This window comes from Camellia sinensis, chromosome 15, assembly GCF_055761805.1.
Source record: "Camellia sinensis isolate YWXY chromosome 15, ASM5576180v1, whole genome shotgun sequence".
Lineage (NCBI taxonomy): Eukaryota > Viridiplantae > Streptophyta > Magnoliopsida > Ericales > Theaceae > Camellia > Camellia sinensis.
The window spans coordinates 77,396,488-77,408,973 of NC_138975.1; the positions used below are offsets into that span (position 1 = coordinate 77,396,488).

The 12,486-nt window shown below is 40.4% G+C and overlaps 1 long non-coding RNA gene across 1 annotated transcript; it reads left to right on the top strand.

Moving 5' to 3' along the window:
- Positions 1-7,785: 7,785 nt before the first annotated feature.
- LOC145813743 (uncharacterized) lies at positions 7,786-11,987 on the top strand. Its single transcript, XR_014356987.1, has 5 exons — positions 7,786-8,183; positions 8,335-8,420; positions 8,534-8,579; positions 9,225-9,934; positions 10,021-11,987. It is a non-coding gene; the product is annotated as an uncharacterized LOC145813743 (long non-coding RNA).
- The last annotated feature ends 499 nt before the right edge of the window (positions 11,988-12,486 follow it).

A 12,486-nucleotide genomic window follows, 5' to 3' on the forward strand; every position in this document is an offset into this window, starting at 1 on the left:
ATATTGATTTGGTATTTTGTTATGAAATTTATTTTCATGTATTATGTACTTCATTTTAAATTAATGTTATCATTTTTTGCAATTTCAGCTCTAAATGTTGTGTCTCTGAATGTGATTACTGACTAATGGAGAATGATTTGGCTCTTGGAAAGTTGGAAAAGACCACTGTTGCTGTTTTGCTGGGCTGCTAATGTTGCTGGTTGTTGTTAATGTTTCCATTTTGTTGCTGCTAGAAACTCGGAATGCTCTCTTTTGTTGCTGTTAAGAGTCTTTTGGCTACTGTATTTGCATCCATATTGTTTAACTTGTCTTATGTTTTTGTTGTTTTTTATTTGAAAAAGTTTCTATTGACTGTTTACAATGTTTAGAATGTTTTTAAATGCTTTTGGATGATTTCAAATTTTAATGGTATGTAATGGTTATTATCATATCAAGTTTTATTTTTATTAATTGGTTTTTTATAATTTTAAAATTTTAAAACCGAACCAATCAATTTGAGTAATCAATTTGAGTAATTATTTTGCTAATATTAACAATTTATTCTTATACATAGAAAATTTTGGAACCGTGAACCAAACCGCAACCGAACCGTTATTTCGATTTGGTTCTGGTCCGGTTTTACAAGTGTAACGGTTTGGTCTGGTTCTCAAAATCCCAGAACCGTTAGGATCGGTTTGGTTCTTGGATTTTCTTAGAACCGAACCAATCCGGACCGTGTACACCCCTAGGAGTTTTGGACAAGTTTATGTATGACCAAAGGAGAGTCACAGCCTCAGAGGGATTGTACTATTGTATCAACTGTAGGATTGTAATAGGAGAGAGAAGCTGATCTCATTTATTTTATGGATAATTTTGGGTGTAAGATCATTAGGTTGGTTTGTACACAAAATTTGTTGATAATATTTATTTGTGGTTAATATTATAAAATTTTGTGATTTAGTTTTGACATGGCTAAAAATTATGGACAATTTTGTTAGGTTAATTAGTGGGAGATTATTGTAGCTTAGTTACGATATTTATGATTTCTAAAAATTTTGGATATTTTTGTTGTACCAATTGGTGGGAGATTTTGCATTTTATAGTTATGTTACAAAATTATGTGACTTAGGTACAATATTTGTGGTTTCGAAAAATTTTAACATTTTTGTTATATCAATTAGTGGTTGGTTACTCATTTTGTAATTATTGTTACAAATTCTTGTGGTTTGGTTATTGTGCGGGCTGATTTTTGCAATAAAAAGAGATGAAACTTCGTAGACGAGTACTGGTGCATCGATGGGTGAAGGCCTGCACAAGGAACAGATGGTTAGTCTGTTCGACCAGGGTTTGGTTAGAAACCCCTTTGACAACGAGTAGAGAAAAAGTAAAGAAGAAGAAAATGTATAAAGAAAATAGAGAATTCATTTTTTCCCTACGTAAAGGAGGATCAAGTTGCCTTTGATAAGGAGGGTGTGGGGACTTTTATCTTGCCAAGCTAAGCCTCACACAATTGAACTTGAATAATTGTGCCCCTTTATTTGCCCCCTAGGTTGCACTTAGATTTGTTAAGTAGAAGCTATTTGTTGTATCTCTGCCTAATTTATTCAAAAGTATACTTCAACCTTCGTGCTTATACATAGATCTTGGCTCTCGAGTTCTCAATAAGACGACCATATATATATATTATGAGCATCTCGGCCCATTCACAATTTTTGAGTAGGCTAAGCTGGTATGATGGTTGTTTTGGGTGCCACGTAATTGTACTGCTTGCCAATTCAAATAATTGATCTTGCACGGGTATTCTAAGTGAGTCCCAAAAATCCATTTAGCTCCTTACTTCATTTGTTTGGTCCTTTGTACATGGCCTTTCAAAAGAAACATCTTGAATGCTCGCTTGGGCCCACAACTTTTGACTTTGATTTGTTGTGCCTTATCAAAATGGATTTATTGACAGGTTACAAATTGCATGGTTGGGCCCACATTGGTGGTCTTTGCGTGGTCCATTATTTCATCATCTTGGTCCCACCTTTAGGTACTGCTCGGTCTTGCATTTTTTTTAAAAAAATTTACTTCAGCCCTCCGTATAGCTTGGTCCTTTTTTATTAGTTTTGGGTGTTTTTGTTCGAGTCCAAACCCTCGCCTGTCCATTCTTGCGGCTGTTCCTACGGATCCCCCAAAGTGACGCCGTTTTGGGAAAAATTTCAATTTAAAAAAAAAAAAACCGAACAGAAACAAAGCAGAGGGGGAAAAGAAGGAAGGGAGAAAAAGAAGGCAACGACAGATCTGAGCAAACCAGAGAGGGAGAAGAAGGAAAGAAGAAGGTAGAAGAAGGAAGGCAGCAACAGATCCAAACTTCTTCTCTGGGTCATCCTTGTAAATCGCTAGCTTTCACCCACTGCTATCGCCGCCCACCTGTCCCTCTCTGTCTCTTTCTCCTTCAACGTTGGGGCTCTGATCCGGCTCCCATCTATCCTCTCTCTCTGCAACTTTCTCTCTTCTTATTTTTCTCTCCCTCTCTACACATACATGCATGTATATATGTAAGCCAATTCATGTGTTTGATGAACGAATCACAAAACTGATTTTTTTTATTTATTGATTAATTCTTCTTCAATATTCTAATGAGTGAATCGAAAAAATGAATATATCTGTAAAACTAGTATGACGCAGCGGGAAAAAATTTCAGATCATACCTTAGGTGATAGAAGCGAAGAATCTTGGGGGTAAATCACGTGCTTCAATAAATGCGAACAACGAACTCCCAGTAGTGGTGTGTAGACCGCCCGAACTCCGCTTCGTGCGTGAGGGCGCGAATAGTTGTTCTAGCTACTTCAGTTCGGACTCATGTCACGGTTCTGAATCTAATCTCACAAAGTGCAATGTAAGACTGATAAATCACCAAAGAGTTCAAATCTGACAAATCGTTTTGGAAAATCGATTTTAATAAAAAAGCGCCAAGCATGGACTGCTTTGCCAGATTTTAGAGTCGCCACCTAAATATTTTATTTTGAAAAATTTAGGAAACCCTGACTCGTGCCTAAGGCCACGTGTCCGTCATCACCAAAGTTGTCTCGGCTCAAGAACTTGGGTACGAGAAGGGAAGGTCCTGAAATGAGCACCCCCGCTCGCCTGATCAAAGATCGGCCTCTACTAAACATGATATGTTATTTTTGAAAACACATGCGTTCTTATTCCAGTTTATTAGCTAGCTTACTATGTGATGCGCACAGCATACAAGTATAGACTAAATCACTCGAATTGGAACAAAACATTTCACGTTTGTTTTCGAAAATGGTTTGAAAATGCTACTCGCAAGTAGGCTAAGACGCGGATTTGCCACCCTCAAGTGGGCTTAGAAAACATGATTTGCCACTCTTAAGTGGGCTTAAAACGCACATTTTGATGAATTGTTCCAATTTAAGCAATAAAGCCTTCATCCACAGGCATTCATGCAGTTAAACACTTAACCAAATAGCTTCATGGCAAGCATGCTGTCATGGTAGCACTTACACACATGCAAGATGCTAAACCATAAACACTTACAGTGTACTCCGAGCCAAAACAAAAGCTAGTTAGTAATCATGCATGATCCTAGCTATGTTAAGATGCCTAATGCAACACATGAAAAAATGTAACTAAAATAGGCTCGGGTATCTAGAATGGCATATGAATGCAACTTGATAACAAGTATTCAAATTGGTATTGAAATACAAAGCAGTTTGTATGATGCACCGAACCCGGTGCATGCAAAACAGATGAATGATGCACGCATGCGAAGCATAAGGATGCTAATTGAGATATGCCCTAAACTAACCATCAAAAGCTAATAAGTAAAAGGGAGAAAGAAATGGGGTTGGAAGACATGCATCACGCACACGCACACTTATTACAAAATTCGCCCTCTCGACGGAGGGTCCGAATAAATCAACTAACTAGTTATGCTAAGCTAATTAATTACAAACCGAATTGAAACTAGTTATACTAAGCTAATTAGAATATTGCAAAGACGAAATAAATTAGCTAAATACATTAACTAATTAATTACAAAATAAGCAAATTAACTAGCTAAACAAAGCAGTTAAAATGGCCTCGGGGCGAGAAGTGCATGCATGCTCGATCGCCTCGCTCGGAAATCCACTACCGTGCCTCATGTTGCCTCTGTTTGCACCTTTTTGGACTTCTGAAAATTGTGCCAACTTCCAAGATGCTTCTGATCCACCTTAAGAACATGCTGAGAGATGGTCGGCCAAGGGGAATAGCCATCGGCCAAAGATAATGGTCATCGGCAACTTTTGATAGCCGATCGGCAGACTTGGTGGCCAGTCGGTAGCTCTGATGGTTGGTCGGCCACTGCTTCTTGCAATTTCTCCTTTTGCTGCAACAAAGCACAAACAGAGGCATGGCAGTGTATTTGCAAGGTATGTGTGCACAACCACCCTCCCTATCATTTCTCAAGCTCAAGGGAGTGTGGTACTCGACTCTCGGGCCATCAATCACGCATCTCAATGCATGATGGCCGAAGAAGCCAAGTTTGCACAATTCAATGTCAATAAATGCACAAATGACACAATGAGCCTACACCTCTATCATGCTTGATCAAGAGGGTCGGCGACTGAGAAATGAGGCACGCTCTATCACTTCAAGTATGAAACGTCCCTCGTTTCTCGTGTTCGGATCAACATCCGATCCAAACACAATGCAATGCAACACACATGCAAACAACATGCTATGCAACAACATACAAACAACATTCAATGCAACAACATGCAATGCGACAACATGCAAACAACATGCAATGCAACAACATGCTCTCCTAATAATGCTAGAATGGCATGCACAAGATTCTACTATGCAAACAATGCATGCATGACATATTTGGAGGCTAAAGCATGAAAGCAAGTAAAGAGCATCATAGAAGAGGCATGCAATACAATGCTCCATGGACTTAAACCATATATGGACAGACCTAAGAGGCTTCAAAACAGTGGCCAACACACCAAAAACTTAGGCACAAAAGGGGCAAAAAAACACATGCTCATGTGATGGCTCATCAACTAGGCATAAGGTCAACTCTTAAAAGCGCTTAAAGAGTGAAAAACATAGAAGTGTGACAATACTATATGCTCTGAAATATCATTCCAAATGATGCCAAAACATGCACATATGACAAATGAGGTATGCTAGGAGGCTCAAAGCTTAAGGCTAGCAACGGTACTTGCACCATAGCCATATCAAGCAAGCCCCAAAGGGCTAAGGTGACTCAACACAGTCCTAAGGCAGGTCAAAACAAGGCCAAAAACATGCTTGAACATAGCCAACATATGCTAGAATTAAAGGCATGAAGCATGGGGCATACTAGGCCAACAAAGGGGATTCCACTACACCTACCAAAGCCAAGCATGAGATGACTTCACCAACTAAAATCAGAGTTAAGGCATGTTAAATAATGACCAAAAACATGCTGGAATGAAACCAACACATGCTAGAAAGATGAGCCAAAACCTTAAGCATACAAGGCTAGTTTGTAAGGATTACACTACAAGTGTAAAAAGCATGCATGAGGTGACCAAACCAAGCCAAAACAGAGCTATATCATGGCAAAATAAGGCCTAAGACATGCTGAAATGGAGCCTCAAGGAGGTAGAAAAACATGCTAACTTGGTGAGCCATCAACACAAGCACACAAGATACAAAAGGGAGGGGGGGGGACCACCCCTACCTATTTTGGGTCTCAAAACACACTTTCCACCATTAAAATTCCTCTGGAATTCAGTGGTGAAGAGGCCAAACAAAGGTGATCCAAAGGCCTAAAAGAGATGGCTCAAAACAAGGCCAAGTAAGGCACAAAAGGGGGTGAGCCACCCCTAGCACCAAAGAAGTCTTAAACAACCATTTTAAACACTTAAATATAGAACTTTTTTCAGTTGAAAGTTAAGCCAAAAGAAGCATGCAAAGGTGGCTAAGTACTCAAGCAAAACAAGGCTTAAAGGGGGTAATAACTCACCCTTGAAGAACCACAGCCAAGCAGCAACTTCTGAGCTAACAAAGCAAACTTTGAGAGTCCAAACAAGGTCCTCTAGTACCTTAACAACAAAGCAATGGTGCTGTACTAGGTGTTGTAGTGCAAAAGTGAAGAGAAAACACACTTTTGAGCACAAACAAATGCAAATATAGAGAGAGGGGGAGATATAGAGAGAGATATATGTATCACTCTATATCAATTTTTTTGAACCTCTGGAAAGGGAGAGGGACCTCCCCTCTTATAGAAATCCAAGTCTCAAGTTTGTTGAACAAGCTAGAGGCTTGGTTCAATCCCTCCATACACGTGTGTATGGAGGATGAGTTCTATGCTTACCAGCTGTCACAGCTGGCAATAAAATATCTGCAAAAGCAAATAAAAAGGTCTTGGCCAAAAAGTATGGCCGACCAGCCAATAAAGGTGTCGACCGGCCATTAGTGATGCCGACCGGCCACCACTGATGGCCGATGGAAAGAATGAATGGCCGATAGGCAAGAGGCCTGGCCGATGGGTTGTAAGGCTGGCCAACAAGCCATCTTCTTCCCTCAGAAACAAAGCCACAAGCTCTTGGTCCACAACCAAGCACAAAACAGATAAGTTGAAAGGCTCCAAGGCAAGGCGCGCAGCCGAGACCTTCAGAAACTCAAAACGAACACAAGCATGGATGATCATCGAGTGTTCGAACGATGACGTCCAAGTCTTGAGGACGGTAGAAAATTGGGTGTCTACATGGAGTGATACCACAATATGAGTATCACCCACACAAGTCACAGTGCAAAGGTTGAATCGTTCTCATAATGGAAGAGAGTTAGAGAGAGTATATAAAAATGTTATAGGTAAAAACCACATAACGTATCTGATATAAATATATTATTCAAATATAAAATCAGATATATAACCATATATATCAATCTATCTATATCAGTTGATATGATAGATATAGATATCAAGAGTGGGTTATCCAAATAGGTTTTGAATTCAAATTCAAAACTTACATGGGTAGGGTTCAAAAAGGGTCATGGGTCATGCCACATAGGTTCAGAATGTCATGGGTCATGCCACATGGGCGCCCAATTTCTAATATTCATGGCTATTTGTAGAGAGAATCACAAAAATGAGTGAATCACAAAACCCAAAAATCTTGCCTTTGTAGAGAGAATCAGAGGAGATATGGGGTTGTTTGTGTGGTTGAGAGGGAGAGAAAGTTGATTTGGGTTTGTGTAAAGAGCTAGGATGGGTTTGATAGTTTTTTTTTAGACATCCTCTTCTCCCTTCTTGGTTTGGTTTGCGGATCCTCTTCTTTCCCTCTCTGATTTGGTTTACAGATCCTTTTCTCCCTCTCTTTGGTTTGGTGTGCTTCTGTTTTGTTTTTGTTTTTTTTTTAATTGAAATTTTTCTCGAGATGACGTCGTTTTAGAGGTGTTGCAGGAACAGCAGCAGGAATAAACGGCCGAGGACCCAGACTCGTTTTTGTTCTACCCACCCACCCTTTTTTTATTATTTATTTATTTTACACATTTGGTGCTCTTTATGAACTCCACTCCTTTGCTCGGTCCCTCGTCTGAGTTCAGTTTTCTATTTCTTTCAGCTCGGTCCTGCCAAAACTGTCCACCTGTTAGCTAATTTCGGACATGTGGCATTGGTTGGAGTGTTTTTTTGTTTTTTTGAAATTTGCAGCTATCTTTCCTTATTAGACATGATTCAACTCTATCACCTTTACGTGGTAAAATTATACATTTAATTTATTTTATTTATTTATTTTTTTAAATCTCCAACCAAACAAGCGGTAAGAATTTTCGAAAACAACTCCAAAACCACTTTTTCACAGACGGAAGGCCAAAACCAGTCTGGAACTCAGTTGCTGTCTTCATCTCCAGCAGCCGTCCCGTCGTTGTCGTCGGAGTTCATCTGTTAGCATCGTGTCGGAGCCACCCCACGTGGGCGACAACTCTGTCCTGCTTCACCGTGAGTTTGCCTCTTGCCGCCGCCGACTCACCATTCTTTCCAACGGGTTCATGGTTGATTTTCTTTTTTGATGTTTTCTTCACCGGCGCTGGGTTGTTGCCATAGCGCCGCTACCTTGCTGTTGGCAAGCTTGTATCGCTGGTTTCCAGCTTCGTTTCTTGGCTTCGACTTGATTTTGGTTGTTCATCATTAATTGCAGGGGCCACTTTATTTTGATCCTGTAAGTCCATGAATTCATCATTTTTTTTTTCCCCCCAAGTGTCTGAATTTTTCCACTATTGTTGGAGACTCCCTTCAATTTCTCATTATAACTTGATATGAATCTTGGTTTGAACAAGTGTGGTCTTTGAATTTGTTTCAACTTCTGGCAGGTCGGTCTTGCTGTTGTGGGCTTCACACGACATTCATTGCTTAGTGGTCGTCATTGTTTCGTAGCTTGCAGCATTAGCTTGATATTGTGAGTTCACCCAATTTGCTTCACCCAGTAACTCAATTCCTTCTTCTGTTTTCTTGGTTGGGTTTTGAATTTCCTTTTTGCATCCTCATCATTTCCCTTGAAATTCATGGCAGGTTTGGCTTGACTCCGACATTTGTTTGATGCCCTAATTTCAGCATTGTAAGTTCTTGATCCTCTGTCTCTCCTTTATTTATTTTGTATTCTAGATTTAGGAGATGGGTAAGTTTAGAAGGCTAATAAACACATCATCCAAACTAGCATTTTTTTAGAAAAGTACCATATTCCAAAAGACATTACTCCGGTGTTACGGGGTTTAAACACACTTCGTTCACTGACCGCCGATACCGTGCCCCTTCCTGTAGAATCCATAGTAGAAGGGGAAGTTCGGTTTCCTCTGGACCCCTTGTAGCTTAAGTTTTTCCATTACTTCAAATTCCACCCCATGGAGATATCTATGAATACTTTTAGGGTTGTAGGTGGCTTCATTGCCCTTAACCGGTTGCTTGGCCTTAGCTTAGGAGTATGGGACATACTCCATTGTTACACCTTCTCCTATAACCCAGATTGCACCTACTACCTTAAAATTTAGACCAATGTACCCCAAATGATCCTAGACCTCCCTGATGCCAATATGTTTTCGAAAGACTTCTTCATCATAGGAGGAAACTTCAAGTATCCAACTGGCATAAAGGATCGACTAACATGGGTGTCGCATAAGGGGGGTGGTCCAAGTTAGCTTTGGTCCTTAAGGTTTTACTTTCATGCTTTTGATGTTGGTTCTAACTTTTGTTATGGCTTTGACAGATGCTTCTCAGACGAGAAGGCATATGAACAAAGAACATCCGACCAACCTTGAGACTGCCTTCGCGTACCCCAACCGAACCATGACAGAGCTGCTTGGATACATAACCACTAACAAGCATAAGCTTAACAAGAGGAGGGTTCACGTGATTGATTACCTTAAGGGGTCCTTGGAAAGTTTGGTCGAGCAACAAGCTTGCAACAACACCAGTGCTTCTACTTTCGCTGTTGTTCGGTCATCAAGCGGAACTACGAGTGAGGACCCTTTTCCTGATGAGCAAGAAGCCATGACTCACCAAAAGCTTGACCTTGCAGCTCTAGTTTACAGCACAGACCCTGTTGCTGAAGTGGCTGCTGTGACTATACAACTGGCCAAGCAAAGAGTCTCAGTTCCAAAGCAATCTATGTAGATTACCGAGGAGGTTCTCATTCCTATTCTACCTACCACCACTCAAACTAAAGCACCGAAGGCATCCAAGTGGAAGAGGGATAAGGGAAAAGATGTTGTTGAGGGCTTTGAGGAGCTGACTTTGGTTGAGGAGTGGCTGCCGCCTTTGGAGCATGAGGGTCACCCTATCACTATGTCCGACAATGTGACAGCTTCTCGTGAGTTGGCTTTCAATCTATTCAAGGTGTTACTTCTACCCTTATGGTTGAGAGTAATGTGGACTCTAAATCCCTAAAAATAGGGATCCCTTTAGATGGTGACCGTAGTAAGTGTTTTCTTCTTGATTTGATTGATTTCCTTTATTTTCTCTCTCTAGTGTTTTATCGTGGTCTTTGACAATTGGGCCAACAGTTTCATGTTATGGAGCAACGTCGCTTGGAGCAAATAGTAGACTGTGACCAAACTACGAAGGTGCTAGTTGACGCTGACCTTGCTCTGAAGTCAACCGAGGAGGAGACCGTCGCTGCTAGGATGTCAGCCATTGCTTAGGAGAAGGTGGTGTTGGAGGCTGAGAGAGTTTCTAAGGTGGCTCTGGACACCAAGAAAGAGGTCGAATAGGGAAGGACTGAAATGGAGGTCGAGCTGGAGGCGATGAAGGCTAACCAAGCTAAGCTTATTAAAGAGGCCAACCAGAACAGTTGGGATGAAGCTAAGGCGGATTATGCCCAACAGACGTTGGAGTTGAGAGATGGTTTATTTGTCAAGGGTTGGACAGAGGCCCTTCGTGGTACTGGGATTGAGAAGACCTCTGCTCTTTTCAAGGACATCCTTGTTTTGTCAATAGTTGCTGCTGTAAGGGCTGCCAAAGCAAATGAGGCATCCTTAAAGGCTAAGACTTCGGAGGCCACCCCTTCCGTTTCTCCATTTCCTTCGTCTGCCAAGCCTTATACCGAACAAGCTAGAGCAGCCCCAAGATAAGGACTAACAATCTTCTTCTTCTTCTTCTTCTTCTTCTTCTTTTTTTTTTTTTTTTTAAACTTTATTTTGCTTTACATTGCTTTATTTTTGCAAGTGTTAAAGTTCGACTAGCTAGACATGTTTATTTTGTAAGGCCGAGCTTCTCTTTTTGTAATGGATGCATTGTAGTAATGATGTGCTCTTCTTGAATTTTTGCAAGTTTTGAACTTCTATCCTTAATTTTTGCATGTATATGTTATGTTTGCCCTTGACCGAGAATGGGCTCTATAGAGAAGAAGGCCATATGTTCGATCAGACCAGGCTTCATAAAATTGAATTACAAAATTGAAGAATTAAAACTTTTCATGCCCCTCGGTCGAGTAGAGGCTTCGAAACCACACAGGATGTCTGATCAATCAGATTAGGGTTCATGTCACAACCCGGACTAGCCCCTAGAGATTTAGGCCGTGACCGGCCAGTAATCCCAGATTACTTCCGACCGCAAAGACAAAACTGATAATTAATAATAATAAAGGGGCACTGCGGAAGCAATATTAAGATATAAACTCGTCCATCGAGCGGTGTATATATGATAATCATATGAATTTAAAACTCCAACTCCTTCAAAGATACGAATACTAAAGTATATTATAGCATCTTAACACTTATACAAATTATCCATTCATTTCAAGTTCCAAAACAAAAGAAACTAAACAAAAGAAATAAAACAAAGCATCATGATGCACAAGGTTGACACACTTGACGCATGAGACCAAGATCGGCCCATCACGAAGGCACTTTAAAACGGCTGACAAAACGGTGGACTCCTGAGGTTGCTCTATGCTTAACGTTCCATTTGCTCACCTACGTATATATAAAGGAAGAGTGTGAGCTAAAACCCAGTGAGTGATACCAGTATAAAGAGGTCAAATGAATGATGTACATTATTGTACAAAATCATATCATATGAGTTCGAAACAAATAATAAATGAGTACTTGTCATATCAAATTTCACAAATTATATTCATATGTGGCATATCCATTAGTGCACAAAGGGATCACATGGGTTTATATCAGAGATCTCTGTAACGAAAGGCCATGGTATTGTTATCCCCGAGCGAGGGACATATAGCATAAGCCACGGTATTGTTACCCCCAGGTGAAGACCATGTAGCATAGGCCACGGTATTGTTACCCCAGGGCGAGAGCCATATAGCATAAGCCATGGTATTGTTACCATTGGGCGAGGCCTATACTAAGGATGCCACAATTCCATTTCCAAATAAACCATCATTCATTCATAACAAAATAACATTTCAAAATAACACTCTTGTGACAAGCCAAAATATATTTTAATAACATATCTTTACAAAGATACTATTCACAATAGGTTGGCACTGACAATAGACCTCGATTGACCTCCTACACAAAGCACATAACACAAATACACATTGAAACACACGTTCGAACAAGTAACGTATCTTAATTCATTTCCCTTACGTGTGTCTCTAGCTTGTTCGATGACTAAGGATGTTCAAATGATGCAAAAGAATGCCTAAATGGGCATGAGGATGCAAATATGCACTTAGGAGTGTTAATCAAAACTTGTTGAAAATAGGGCCTTCACTCGAGCGCACACTTGGTCACTCGAGCAGTGTGGCCTAACTGCAAAAGTACTGGATGCTCGAATTTTACGCTCGATGGTTGCTCGAGCCAAGTGCTGAACAAAAGTGGGTTTCCTCAAGCGCACACTTGGTCACTCGAACCAACAGCCAAATGTCTACAAAAGTGTTGGATGTCTTCATTTTTCGCTCAAGCGACAGATTCTTCACTTGAGCAAACTGGACGAATTCTGGGTTTTCCAGAATTGTGTTTGAAGTTCAAAAACATTGCTTTCATGTTCAAAACTTGTATGGTTAG